Raw genomic sequence first — 13,372 nt, forward strand, 5'->3', positions numbered from 1 at the left:
TGCCTTTTATCTAAATCTGCAGAAGGGGAAATAATTTATAAAACTAGGAAGCCTAAATCTTTTCCAATTTGTGGCATGCCTACCTTTCTTTAGACATAATGGCCAGCAAGCTGTCTGGCATCCATTGTGGAAGGGCCATCATCAAGAGGTTTAGATACAAATGACAGACATCAAAAAGAAAACAGAGCACAAGTACAGAGAGGTGAGTGAGAAAAGCTTGAGACAGCATATTGTAATTTACAGTCTTCCTTGTCAGTGTGTTTTCCTTACAAAGAAATGGCTTGGGGTCGGATCAGAAAGCATGCAGGTGGAAATCAGGCAAGTACCACTGGGCTGCGGTCTCTTGTGAAATGCACTGTGTTATGGTCCTAGGCAAGGAACTAAAAAGGCCCTGGTTAGTTTGGTACCTCTGTCCACTGGAAATAAATATTTTTCCTAAAACCTTCCCTCCTTTTTCTGTTTTTCATGATTTGGTTTTGCTTGGCTTTCTTTTGTTTACATTATACTTTTTGATCTTTGAGGGCTACGGAGCCTGACCACCTGAACGCACAGTCCTCCCCAGTATTTCTAGCTGCTCTAAAGTATTACTTTAAGAAAACGTATATGCTGGGACAAACTTAGCGAAAGGACTGATTTTAAGAGTGGCTGTGTTTGTTTTCTGGACCAGCTGCACAGGCTTCAGAGGTGAATCCCAAGTGTCCTCTGAGACTCCAGAAATCCCTTTGAATAAAGTTCTGCATGAAGAATACAGTATTATGAAATTTCAAGGACAATTCTTCACTGCTTTCTACTTTCTATAGGTATTTTCATCTGGATAAACTGAAAAGAAGGAAGGTTTCCTCATGCGGTTATAAGATGGAGGAGAACTGAAATGGAAAATGAAATAAATCACTCTGTTTTGACTTGTGAGTAATAACTGCTGAAGCCAACCTTTCCACACAAAATGCTCCACTGGTTTATGTGGCCAGGATGTTTTGCCACCAAAATCTAGGTGGAGTCAATTGAAATCTGTCCTGTGGGTTTTGCGGTACATTAATATGTTTTCTAAATTTAATATACTCCCGGACAGAAGGATTAAATTCCTGAAGATAGCAACTCCTGTGTTCTTTCCTTTCTCCTTTTTTTTTTTTTTTTGCCAAATAGACCTACATAGAAAGGTCTCTTACAGTTTTCACTGCTTCCTACCACAGGCTAGTCATTGAACCTAAATTTAATCACTTTGTCCTTTAGTGAGTGGTATTCTTATGTCTAAAAGAGTGAATGACCACTAAAATGAGGGTAAAAATCCTGAAAATGAGTGGATGAAGGAAGAGCAATCTTGGACATCTTTTGGATGTAAATAAAGACCAAGTGTTATCATCTTCTGGTGTCAATCCTTTCAAGAAATATGATTGGTGAGTAGCTCACTGGGGAATCATGAACTTTATTTCACTTCATGCATTGCTGAAAAACTCATCGGTACATGAATAGTTCAAAGAATCATACCAAAAAGTGACAACAGGAAAGGCAGAACTATGATTTGTCTGGCAGTGTACTTCCTGATGACTAAGTATTCACAGCACACGAGTGGAAAAATCTGATACTTCACTTGAACGCCAGAGGCCATAGTCCAAAAAAACAATCTCCTGTAACAAGGAAAAGGTCATTGAGACTACAATTTCATTTAGCCTGTGAAAGTGTCTTCAGTTTTTCATGGGCACGAGGACAGGCATGACTTCAAATGCCAGACATGAAACTTTGATAGAGCAAATTTGGCGAAGGATGAATGAAAATTTACTATTCTATTCCCCAGAGAAGTAAAGCCTAAATAGCTTTAAAAGGTATCTGACACAGAGAAGAGAGTATTCACTTCTAAGGGAAGACGATATACAGATCTGCATAGTCACATGGGTTCTACAAAAAGAAATTGCTTCTGCCTTTGGTTAGAGAAGTTCAGTATTACATTTCATCTATTCTGTCATTGTAACATACTAATAGCCAAGTGTGAAAGAGACAAAAGTATGACATTAATTTTAAAAAATCCATATGTAAGTAAAAAGTCACAAATAATTACGTTATGGATTCAACAACAACAACAACAAAAGTTTCAAAGTATTTATTTGGGAGTCAAACCAAAGAGTGGGGCTTAAACCACTGCTCCAAAGTTCTGTTTAACTAAGGCCAAAACTGAACAATCTGAGCCACTGCTGAACTTCAAATAGATCTGAAATTGAAAACGGGATGGTTTGCCTTGCTCCCTGGTAAACACTCATACCTTTACAGACCTTTCTGTTAGAGGTTAACCTCTCAATCCTCTCTCCATTATTTGTCAAAGACTGGTAAGGATATGAGCAATTCTCTAGAAAGCCAGTAAGACTTTTAAGGATGATAAAAAGAAAATAATGCACACACACCATTTAACTATAAGGAACTGGAGGCCAGACCACAGCCTTTTTTTTAAATACTGCAGTGTCTTCTAACCTACTTGTTCCTCCGGGACGATACCTGTAAGGATAGGGAATGCCTCCTCTACATTTAACAGTGTGTTCCAAATACTGCTTAGCACCACAACACATAATTATATTTAATAAAGACATCAGGATAACAGAATATACTGTTCTGATGATGGAAAAGGTAGAAAATAAACTATAGGATGACTTGCACTGACTGAAACTTGGATTTGTGAAGCTGGTGATACTATAACCAGAGATGTATGTCAATAGTTTTACCTGCATAGTAAGTCCTTTTCAACTGTTTTAAGGTGTTTGTAGGTTCAACACCTATCATGACTTTTTCAGCATTTATTATTTCACCCACCTTGAAATAGGAATGAAAAGTGCCTAGATAAAAACAAAAACAAAACCAAAAACTGGGACACCATAGCTTTCAAAGGTAATTCCACCCGCTTTTTTCAAAAACGCTTATCTGTCACTTATCTACGATCCTATTCTACAGTGAATTGTAACAGATAACCTGGCAGTTTCTTAAGACAACAATGAACAATTGAGTTCATTTTAATTCTCCAGTACTGCACGGTTAAAATAAGGCACAAATAGTTCCTATGTTTGAAAAGCAACACACTGCGATGAAGCAAATACGAAGTCCTTCCATGCAAAGAGCTCTTGACCCATAATTGAATTACAGGGCATTCTGTGCCCAGTGAAAAAGACAAGGTACTTGCCAATGAAACTACCATTATAATTTACTCAACATTGTTCTACTGTGCAGCTCTGGTAAGAGCAAAGCTGGAGACAGAGAAAGGGGAAATGAGTTTCTTTTTTTATTGATAAGCTCAGCCATGCATGGAGGAAATGGTTTTGCCAAGTTTTCTTTCACTTTCTCTTTCTAATCTAGTAACATTTTTCTAGCAGCATTATCTTAAAACAAGCCATACCTGAGGTAAAGAAAAAAAAAAACAAAAACAGGCCTAACGCTCTATAAGCACTGAAGCACTAAGAAAAAAGATCTACATCTCATATAAAAGTATCTGTCAATTAACTTAAAAAATTAAAGGCTTTTTAACCCTCTGAAGTGAGTTTTTTCATTCTTTGAAACTGGAGCGCTGTCAACTTTGCAAAACTGAGTTGTTGGTAAAATCAGAAAGTCAAGAATTAGCATTTTAGGAACTACCAAATATAACTAAATTTGATTTCTGTGAATGCCCAAACAATTTTTACATTGTTGATTTTTTTGTCAACAAAGCACATGTATGACATATCCCTGTATTTTTAATCAAATTACTTCACTGTATTCCTTCCCTGAAAGGCTAAACTCTACTACTAGAATAACTTTATACCACCCTACTGTGCAAAGACCTATGACTTCTGTATTTGTATTTAAGTAAATTGGCTTATTTGTCCTAAGCCAAGACCTCTCTTTCCATCTGCACATCAAATGAAAAAGAAATTGTGTACTCTGATGCTATTACATCACCTGGACATCAGGTCTGGAAAGGCACTTTCCTTCTGCTTCAGATGCCTTCTTATCTTGGTTCCAGCCACTTAATTGGTTTCAAAGGTATCTAGCAGTCCTTAGGAAATCTAACTAAGGGTGTTTTAAGCTGACTCTTTTGATGTACTTTCACATCAATGTGCATCACATGATGTGCAATGTGCATCACATTGCTTGTGATGAGCAATGTGCTCAGCTGGGATTTCTCTTTTTTTTTTTTTTTTCCTGGTTATAGCTTAGGTGCATGTTAGAGTCAGCTCACTAATAAAGAACTCAGTAATATCATTACTTTCTGCCACTGGTTCACTAGGTGATTTACCTTACCACAAGAAGACAAACCAAAGGATATAATTACTTGACATTAATTCCCTTCAGTGAAACAGGCAAAATACAGAGGTTGAAGGGATGCAGATTTGGGAAGTGGCAGCCATCCAAGTGGCTACCACTGCTGTAATTTCCAGATTTCTTTAAAACTACTGCCTTGGTAAAAGGCAATGCCCCGAGCAATCCCTTCAAAGCCATTGTGTGCACTCTATTAGGTATTGTGTATCAGATGTCTGCCTGGTGGATATAAATTTTCCTCCTGAAAGGAATAAATCTTCCACAAATAAAGGAAAGAGGAGATATGGTTTCTAAATGAATGATTCATTGTTGGAGGGCGCCGCTGTGATTTGCTGGAGTTGCTATGATACCTCAGTAGCAATGCCAACTCGCAATAGTCCCCAACGCTTTCTGGAAGCTCAACAAGCTGAAAAGGCACTGCTGAGGGGCATTATTTCTTTATTTTCTAAACAGGACGTGTGCATTTACCATGAAACTACTTTTCATCTCCCACCTTTCTCCATCAGCTGGCTTGAAATTAGTTATAGCCTTGTTTTCCTCTGGAGGGGACTCTGGAGGACTAAAGGTTATAAACAGGAAGGCAGCGTATGCTGAGAAAGATGGCAGGATGCCCCAAAACAGTAATTGAAAAAACTCTCTCACTGTGCCTGCCAAAACTTGGGTTTGGGCCTTTTTTTGATAAAAAAGAAAAATATTGTCAACAACTTTCCATTGCATTGGAAGAATATGTGGCTTTGCCGATTCATGTTTATCCAGAAAAAGAATGAGGGCATACGGTGTATATTCTTTGTGAAAAAGCACAGCAAAGCTGTATGAGAATAGAGTTGGAATTTCTTTTGGGAATTCTCACCTTTAAAACTGTAACTGTAGTAAAACCTGTCTTTGAGCAGCATAAAAACTGCATCTTGCACACGCTGTCACCTTAATAGGGCTGGCCCTAAATAAAAATTGGAGCACCTTGCTAAGTAACAAAAATTGATAGCAGAGATGGGAGTGAGGAAGAAAGAAATTAACTACCAGCATACAAATTTGTGACACACTGAACTGTGGGGAAAATTCTGAACTTAATTACTATTGTTGCTGAAAGAAATTTGGCTTCTATTCTAAAAGATTCTGTGACTGTCCTAAGAAGAGGAACGACTAATGTCACATCCTTCTCACAGATTTTAGACTTTCAGAGAAAGTGAAATAACAAAATTAATTTAACAAATAAGTAATGCCAGAGAATCATTTCACAAGGATCACTGATGATAAGAAGTTAACAGTCACTAGATAAAGACTACCGAAGTATACACGTCTCCTGTGTTGCAAAGCCAACTTGATTTTCTACAAAGAGCTGTTGCACATGCTGCCTTCTTTCTTTTGAAGTTCTCATTAGTCCTTTTAAATCCAGAAGACAGATAATGCTATGAAAATGGGAAGTCAGAGGGGACTGCTACTAAAATGTCTTTTTCTCCTGCCAAGTCACAAAGTGCAAATAAAGAAAGTAGGATGGAAAAAACAGAGTAGGAAAATTGCTTACAGAGAATAGTTTAGATAACAGGGGGATGGATACCCAGATTCTGCTACTGAAAGGAATAGAAGTAATTTTTAGTTAGTCTTAGTTTTATTTATTTATTTTATTTTTTTTAGTTAGAAGAGCTGAAGTTTTTAGTTTAGTTTTAAAGAAAGGACAGATTCCTTTCTGAACTGGTGACTGATCTGGCATGAGAGCCACCTTTGCGTGATTCTTCAAAAAAACAAGTCGCTTCTTGCTTGAACTCAAATTTAGTTAAATAGCGTGCTTTTAATAGGTTGCACTTTTTTGACTGACAGCCATGTCACATTTCACTTTTAGTGCCTCCAGAGAAATGACCAAGATTGATGAGATACCACCAGACCTGTTTTTGTAGGGCAGAGCTCCATTGTAATATTTTTTTTCTTAAATATTTTTTTTAAGTTGCCGGTAAGTCTTCTTTGTATCACAACTAAAAAGTCTGACTAAGTTACAGTAGTGGGCTCAGAAGTACATTCATGAACTTATTCATATAAATGACTTCTTGAGAAGCAATTCACAGTGCCCGCCTCCTTCCTGCCTGTTCTGTAAGCTCATCTGTGCAGACTACCATTAAGAGATTTTCACTATGACGACCAGGACTGGCTTATTACATAGAAGTATCTATGAAGTTAATATTATTACTACTGAAGTTCATACAGTGTTCTTGTCTTTAATTCCATGGGTCATTCCTGAGCCCTAACATTACTGTATTTTATTCAAAGTAAGAGATTTTTCTCCCTTCATTGCTGTTTCCTACCAGTGACTGACTGTTAACTATCTAATTAAAGCCATACAAAATGACCTCAGCATTACATGATAGGAACAGATAGGCTTCAAAAGATACAACTTGAATCTAAATGTATGAAAACTGTTGATGAGTTGGTTTGTCATTTTAGAGTTTGCTTCTGAAGCTGAAAAAGTAGATGTTTCATCCTTGGGCTACAGGCTGTTCTTTATTTTTTCAAGTCATATTCTTCTTAGTGTTTCCTCTTGGTATTGAAATTTCTGAAGAAACTGTGCTTCTGACTTCCATTTCCTTTTGGTGCTTGGTAGTAGCAACCCAGGAAAGGAGAGAGGTTAAAAGAAAAAAAAATAGTAATACTTAGGAGAACATAGAAGGGAGTTACCAGCAGAGTAAGGAGGAAAGTATGCTTTCTGAATGAATGCAGTACTTCCCTACATCATATTTAGCCTTTGGCTAGGGCCAGCCCCATGGATGGAGACACTTCAAAGAATCCTAAGGGCTAGACAGAAAAAGGCATGAACTGATGAGAGTCTTCCCAGATTGTCTTCATCCTTTGCTTTCCTTCTGAGGACCAAAAATTGATGTACACAACACTAACAATAGAGATGGAGCTACATTTATTATGGTGGCTATTCTGTTGTATTTGTGTTGTCATCACAGGGACTGAGTTGCATCAAAGAAGGCCATAACATTAAAGAGGGATCGTCCCTCAGAAGTCATTCCTTGAAGTGTGTGTGAAAGGCTGTAGGAAGAAGGCAGCTCTCAGGTAAGGCTGTGTTGTTGCTACACCTTTTCTAATGTAGATGGGGGGAAAACTGCACAAATAAATTGACTCGGAGACCTGAAAGACTGAAGTGGGAGAAAAAGAGATCTTCCTTCCTTTGCTGCTAGTATTGAGAAAGAGCACCTTGCATTTTTCCCCCTAGTTGGTAATTCTTACTGCTCTCCTCTGACACCAGATTAATTATGAGTTTGGCACAATGTCTGAAAAACAGAGAGCAGTGCAGTGACACAGCGAAAAGAGAAAAGAGAGAAGAGAAGAGAAGAGAAGAGAAGAGAAGAGAAGAGAAGAGAAGAGAAGAGAAGAGAAGAGAAGAGAAGAGAAGAGAAGAGAAGAGAAGAGAAGAGAAAATCAGAAGAAAAAATTGATTTGCCTGCATCAGCTGCTGAAATACAAATTACAATGGAAAAAAACAACAGCACCTTCAATGCAAGCCAAGCTGCTCGAACTGTAGAGTTTATACATAAAGGTTGCTCAGTCTAGGAATAGCTACTGCTGGAATTTATTACATTATACCTAGCTTAACAGGAACATCCTCTGACAATAGCGGAGATAAGAATCATTTTTTCACTGGGGATATGACAAAGGAGAGGCAATAAATGACGACAGCCATGATACCAGCTGTCCTAGAGGAAGAGCTGTTGCAGCAGCAGCCACCCTGGTGCTGCTGTGGGCAGAAACCTGTGCCCATGACACACGAGCACCAGTGGCTGTCAGTGAGGTGGCTGTCAGTGACCGTGTGACCGCCCGTGTCCCCTGAGGTAGGATGCAGGCCTGTGGCCTGCCGCCACTGCCACTGCCTCTCCCTCCTCACCTCCACGGCGCCGGCCCTCACAGCCTCCGCCAAGCTTGTTATGGAGAACATCTCGTCAGGTCATCGTGCTTATGGTCGGTACCTCTCAGCCAAGTTTCTTAGATCCCACCTGCACACATCGCAACAGCTTTAAGCATAATGTTGTAAGAAAGGCATGGAGTGAGACCCCATCTGTGGCTGACACAAGCTAATGCGATGTGCCCCTGGGTTCCTGATCTAAACACCGTGTATGACAATGGCATATTCATATAAACCGAACCAGGCACCAAGTGAAAAGAAGAGCTCTGCATCTAAGGACTATTCTCCATCAGAAAGTGACACCTGATGCTCTTGAATTTAACTTAAATAATATTTTAAAAGGTAAAGGACTCTGTAGCTCTTTCACTGCTGAGAGAAACAAAGCCCCAAATACAGGCCCACAGTTAATACAGGTGCAGCACACAGAGACGTGCCTGTTTGAAGGAACACATATACTCAGTCAGCAGTGGGATGAAGCAAAGACTGTGTTAAAAAGGAAGGTCAGCAAGTGACAGCATCGTGCCAAAGGATGAGGTGTTTAACAGAGAGAAACAGGACATGGAGATCTTAAGGAATAAAGAATAAAATACTACAGAAATAAAGAACACCCTATGCTGACCTTCACTGTGTGGATTAGGATACCCCATTTTTATACACAAAAAATTGTGATTTTCAGAGTGTAATTTACAAAACTAAAAAGGTTGTGCAAACCACTGCAAAATACAAGCTTAATGAAACTGAAGTTCATCAGATTTAGATCTGAATCCTAAAAATCTTTTTTTTCTAACAGAATAAAAGGAAACTGATACTTACCAGTATCATTAAAGCCAGACCTCTTACACAAATATAATGATTTTGTGTGTGTTTAGAGAAGAGTCATATGCACAAAGTACACACCTAAGTTTATGGGAAGTAATCTGTCTTCTATGCAGTTTAGGTATTTAAAAGACAACTTTGCTTAAAAACAGCAACAAAAAGTATGACAAGCCCAGGCCATTCAGCATTTGCAGGGTTAAATTTTTTTGTAAAAACAACATCGTCATGCTCTTACATCTGTAAACCTTCAGCTGGTTTCTAAGACCCACTTCTGAGATGACCAACCAAATAATTTCTACGATATGCATATAGGAATTAACAACTGACATCAAACAAATCACACTAATTGATCTCCTTTTTTAATATACACTCGAGCTGACATTCCAGTTGGTGGTTTTTCCTCGTGCAATTAGGAGTGGTTTTTTTTTTTTCTTTCTAAAACCTCTCCAGACAATTAGGCACCCAGCTGCTACTGATTCTCAGCAGCCTCAGGCAGCCTAAATCCCTCAGCTGATGCTGGGCTGGGTATTGATTACCTTCCCAAGCCCTGCATTATCACCCCTCAGTTAAACTGAGAAATTTCACAGTGAAATAATTGTTGCATGTCTTGTTGAACACTTTTTTTGGCAAATTGCAATATAGTGTATGAACAACCATTGCTTTTCTCTTTAAAACGCAGATTAAGAACACCAATGGTCACTGAGAAGATGCTGGAAGGCGCCCACCAACACAGTGGTCTCACTGGCTGCATCACGGAGCGGCAGGCAGCTGGCTCACAGGGCCTCAGCCATGTTGCTCCTGCTGGCACTCCTCCTCTGACAACCCAAACTCCATTTAATCAACGGAAACATTTATTTGCCGTAAACTGGTACTAGACCAGGTTCTATACCTCTAAGAGAAATTGTTTGTTTTCTTCTGCAGCAGCTTCTGCAGTTGCTTACACCTGAAAAAGTGATCACAGTAAGCCTAGGTTGAGGTGGAAAAATAAAGGCACGCACGGCTTTTCCGTTCTGTCAGGGAACAGTCCACAGCAAGCTGCTGCTGCTGGCAACACCAGCGTGAAATGGCTGAGGGACGCAAGCCCTTAGTACCTCTCAGGCCAGTGCAAGAGAAGGCCAAGCACAACAAACCCAGTGTATGCGGAGGAGGGAAGGAAGTGGTCTGAGAGAAACATCTCCATGTGTACGGCGTAATCAGTTTTGGTCCAAACTAAGCCATGTGTACGGAGGTAAAAGAGCAAGACTAGAAAAACACATTGCAGAATTATGCTATGAAGAATTTGCACTAAATCAATCCTAATGCACTCCTTAAAAATAGTAACTCCAAGAGGACTGCATTTGGCTTAAGATACTTATGAAAATACTTATGTTTCTGAATGAAGAAGTGACAAATACTCTGAAAGGCATCCTAGCAAGCACCCTTTTCTCTAAATCTACTTATCTTTTTCTAAATTGAGTGGACAAGCAGTTAACCTATTAACATGGTTGCATACTCCCACAATATTGCATTAAGATGTTTACTTTATCTTTTTGAAGTATTTTCATTAACAGACATGCAAGAATGTTTCATGTCCTCCAGAGGGAATTTATGACTTGTTATTATGCAGCTTTAATAATTTAAATGCCAATGTAACAATCCAGGAATGGAAACTGAATGTTCCAGGAATGTTTCAGTGAATTAGTAATTGTGATCGGCTTGTAATTGCTGATTATCCCAATGAGTTTTGCCCCGACTAGTTAGGTGAATGGCATTCACTGAATAAAAGAAATTTGGGACTAATATTAACTTAATGAAATTCGAATGAACAGTGGACTGAACTTTCCAAGAGGTTTCTGAATCTCTTTAGCAATTGTATAAATAATTGCAGAGGTTCAGCATATGGAGCAAGAGACCTTACTTCCAAAGCAGTGCAAGGGCAAGAGCAATGTACTGCTGTACATGTAAATAAGGTATTCTGTTACCAGGCACTTACATTACAATGTCAACACAAATACCGTAGCTAGGGAAAGGAGAAAAGCAAGCAGGGTTACAAGGGAAGTAAGTTGGAAAGAAGGCAAGGTAGCAGAGTGATATATCCTGGGCAGTTTTTGTATATACTAAAAAAGATTTGAATGTCATATGGGACATGCTGCGAAATAATATGTTAATTTGGATGTGATTTTCCTACAGATTGTCCCACCCTGTCTTTTCTCCTTCAATAAGAATTGTTTCAAGTAAAGAATTTGTGATTTGCAGGAGGTAATAAATACAGAATCAATGTAGCTTTGAATGAGCAGATGCTGGGTTTCTTGCATAGCAGGCTGAGAGGTCAGATGCAATCATCAAACAGTACCAATAAAAAGCCTGTGAAAAGAGGTACAATTACACAGGAAAACATAAAAAGAAGAGGCCAAGATAACAGATGGTTAAAACAGAAGATGAATAAACAAAACCGGGGAAGACACCTAACAAAGGAAAATGTATGTAATAAAGAGTGATGAACTGTAACACAGACTAAAGGAAAGATAAAAGGTAAGAGGAAAGCAAAAAGGTAAGAGGAAAGCAAAGGCCCTAAGTCTTTGCCAGGGAGCAGTCACTGTAGATGATGAAATTAATTTCACTGAAATGAAATGAATGTCTGTAGTGAATTCAAGAGGTGATTCATGAGCTAAAGACATTAGATAGGTCAGCTCTTGCAGATGAGCAGGTCGGAGCACTGTCAGGCCAGGAGCTGGAAAACAATGTTTTACACAGGGAAATCGGAGAGATGTAGCTGAAGGTGCTGAAGGAAGGTGAATGGCAGCACACAGGAGTAGGAAGTATTTGGGATAGGCTTAATAGAAAAACAAAAGATCACTTTAGTAAAACTCACTACAGATCATGTCGGACAAAACATGCATTTTGGCATCCCACGCTGTGACACAAGAAGACTTACACTTGAGACTGAATCCATAAACCACGCTTAGTGACTTTTTCTATTTACCTCTGAGACACATTCAACCACATTTGATTGGCACTGAGTGTCTTCATGCCTGACCATGAAATAATCTCTTGAGGCATGCACAAAGCTGCTTTGAAGTCAGTGGAGCACTAGAGGCATCTGCTCATATGCATCAAAATGTGCAGGACCACATATGCATAGAATGCTCATTCTTATTGTGAAATTATTAATCTTGTTTTCCTATTTTCCTCCACACAAAAAAATGTTAATACTATTGGAGCAAGAGTGAAGCAATTCACACACCCTTCTTAACTGCTATGGAAGTGAAAAAGTTAGCTTCAAAATATCCATGCTTAGACATAATGAAGTCTGTATGTCTATGTCACTTTGCTGTCACGCAGAATCAGTTTGGCAATCATACAAGCAAAAGATCTTTGCCTTTTCCTTGCTCTGTAATGCAACTTATCATTTTTGCCTAATCCACCATTCAAATCAGTGTAGAAGTACAATATAATTGGTAAGACTAGGAAGCCACTTTTATTCCAGTGCACACTTCTAAGTGCAGCAGTCACTTAACCATTTCTACACATACTTCTCCTAAAATACCAATAGTGAGAATTCGGTGTCCTCTAGAAAGAATAATACTGTCTGGCTCATTGCAGAACTGAAGAGAGGCAAGGATTGTATTTTTCTTTATCACTTTTCCAGTCCGAGAAGCCTCAGAGCTTTATATGGGGATGTAGCATGACGGCAAGGTCTACAAATTTAGCTGCTATGAAATAGAAAATAAAGTGGTAGCATGTAAGAGAGAGCTCTCTCCTGCTTTTACAGGAGTGCTTCTGAAGGGAAGGACTGGGTCAAGAAATAGGTGAGGCCACAGGAAACTGTCCAAGAGAAGGGCAGGAAAAATCACTCCAGAAAGAGACATGGGAAAGGATGGACTTGGTATCTGCAAGTTAAGGGGAGAAATGACATATCATTTATCAGGTTAGACTTGGTGGGCAATATTAGGAGGTTCTATCTGAATACTGCTATACTTCTGCTATTGCAAGTGGTTTTCCTCATTTGTATGGAGATGATCAAAGGTATCAAATCTACTGGTTGCTTTGAGGCAGGAATTAAAGTGTTTCATGAAAAAGAATGCTTCCATATTCTTGGAGCTGAAACTTTTAAGTTTATACTGAATGACCGAGTTTTCAGAGCCCTAAGATAAAAAGGGAAATTGCAGAACCTTGCCTGGCAGACTCTAATTCTGTTGTAGCTTGTCCAAAGAGTCAAAGACAATGGAATGGGAATTAAGGTAAGGTGAGTTGGAAGAAATAGTGCGGATAACATCTCTGTCTCCTAAAACCAAATTTCACAAGAGGGAGGAGAGGAGATCATCTTTAAGTGATGTTAACACCATATATGTCATGCTATGCTAATCACTGGTTTGTTAAATGTTGAGGATGGTTTGTTATTTGAACATG

General features: G+C 38.9%; 1 protein-coding gene and 1 long non-coding RNA gene across 2 annotated transcripts in view; one reads left to right on the top strand and one right to left on the bottom strand.

Annotated features, from left to right (window-relative positions):
* The window catches only part of ANKH (ANKH inorganic pyrophosphate transport regulator), a 116,635-nt gene that overhangs the window by 79,045 nt on the left and 24,218 nt on the right, over positions 1 to 13,372 (bottom strand). The window lies entirely within an intron of this gene.
* The window catches only part of LOC308190449, a 58,965-nt gene that overhangs the window by 21,513 nt on the left and 24,080 nt on the right, over positions 1 to 13,372 (top strand). Inside the window, exon 2 of the long non-coding RNA XR_013947206.1 lies at positions 94 to 13,372. This exon is cut by the window's right edge and continues 24,080 nt beyond it. This is a non-coding gene — a long non-coding RNA (uncharacterized lncRNA). The remainder of the gene's footprint in view (positions 1 to 93) is intronic.

Source organism: Anser brachyrhynchus (assembly GCF_964034855.1).
Source record: "Anser brachyrhynchus genome assembly, chromosome: 2".
Taxonomy (NCBI): Eukaryota; Metazoa; Chordata; class Aves; order Anseriformes; family Anatidae; genus Anser; species Anser brachyrhynchus.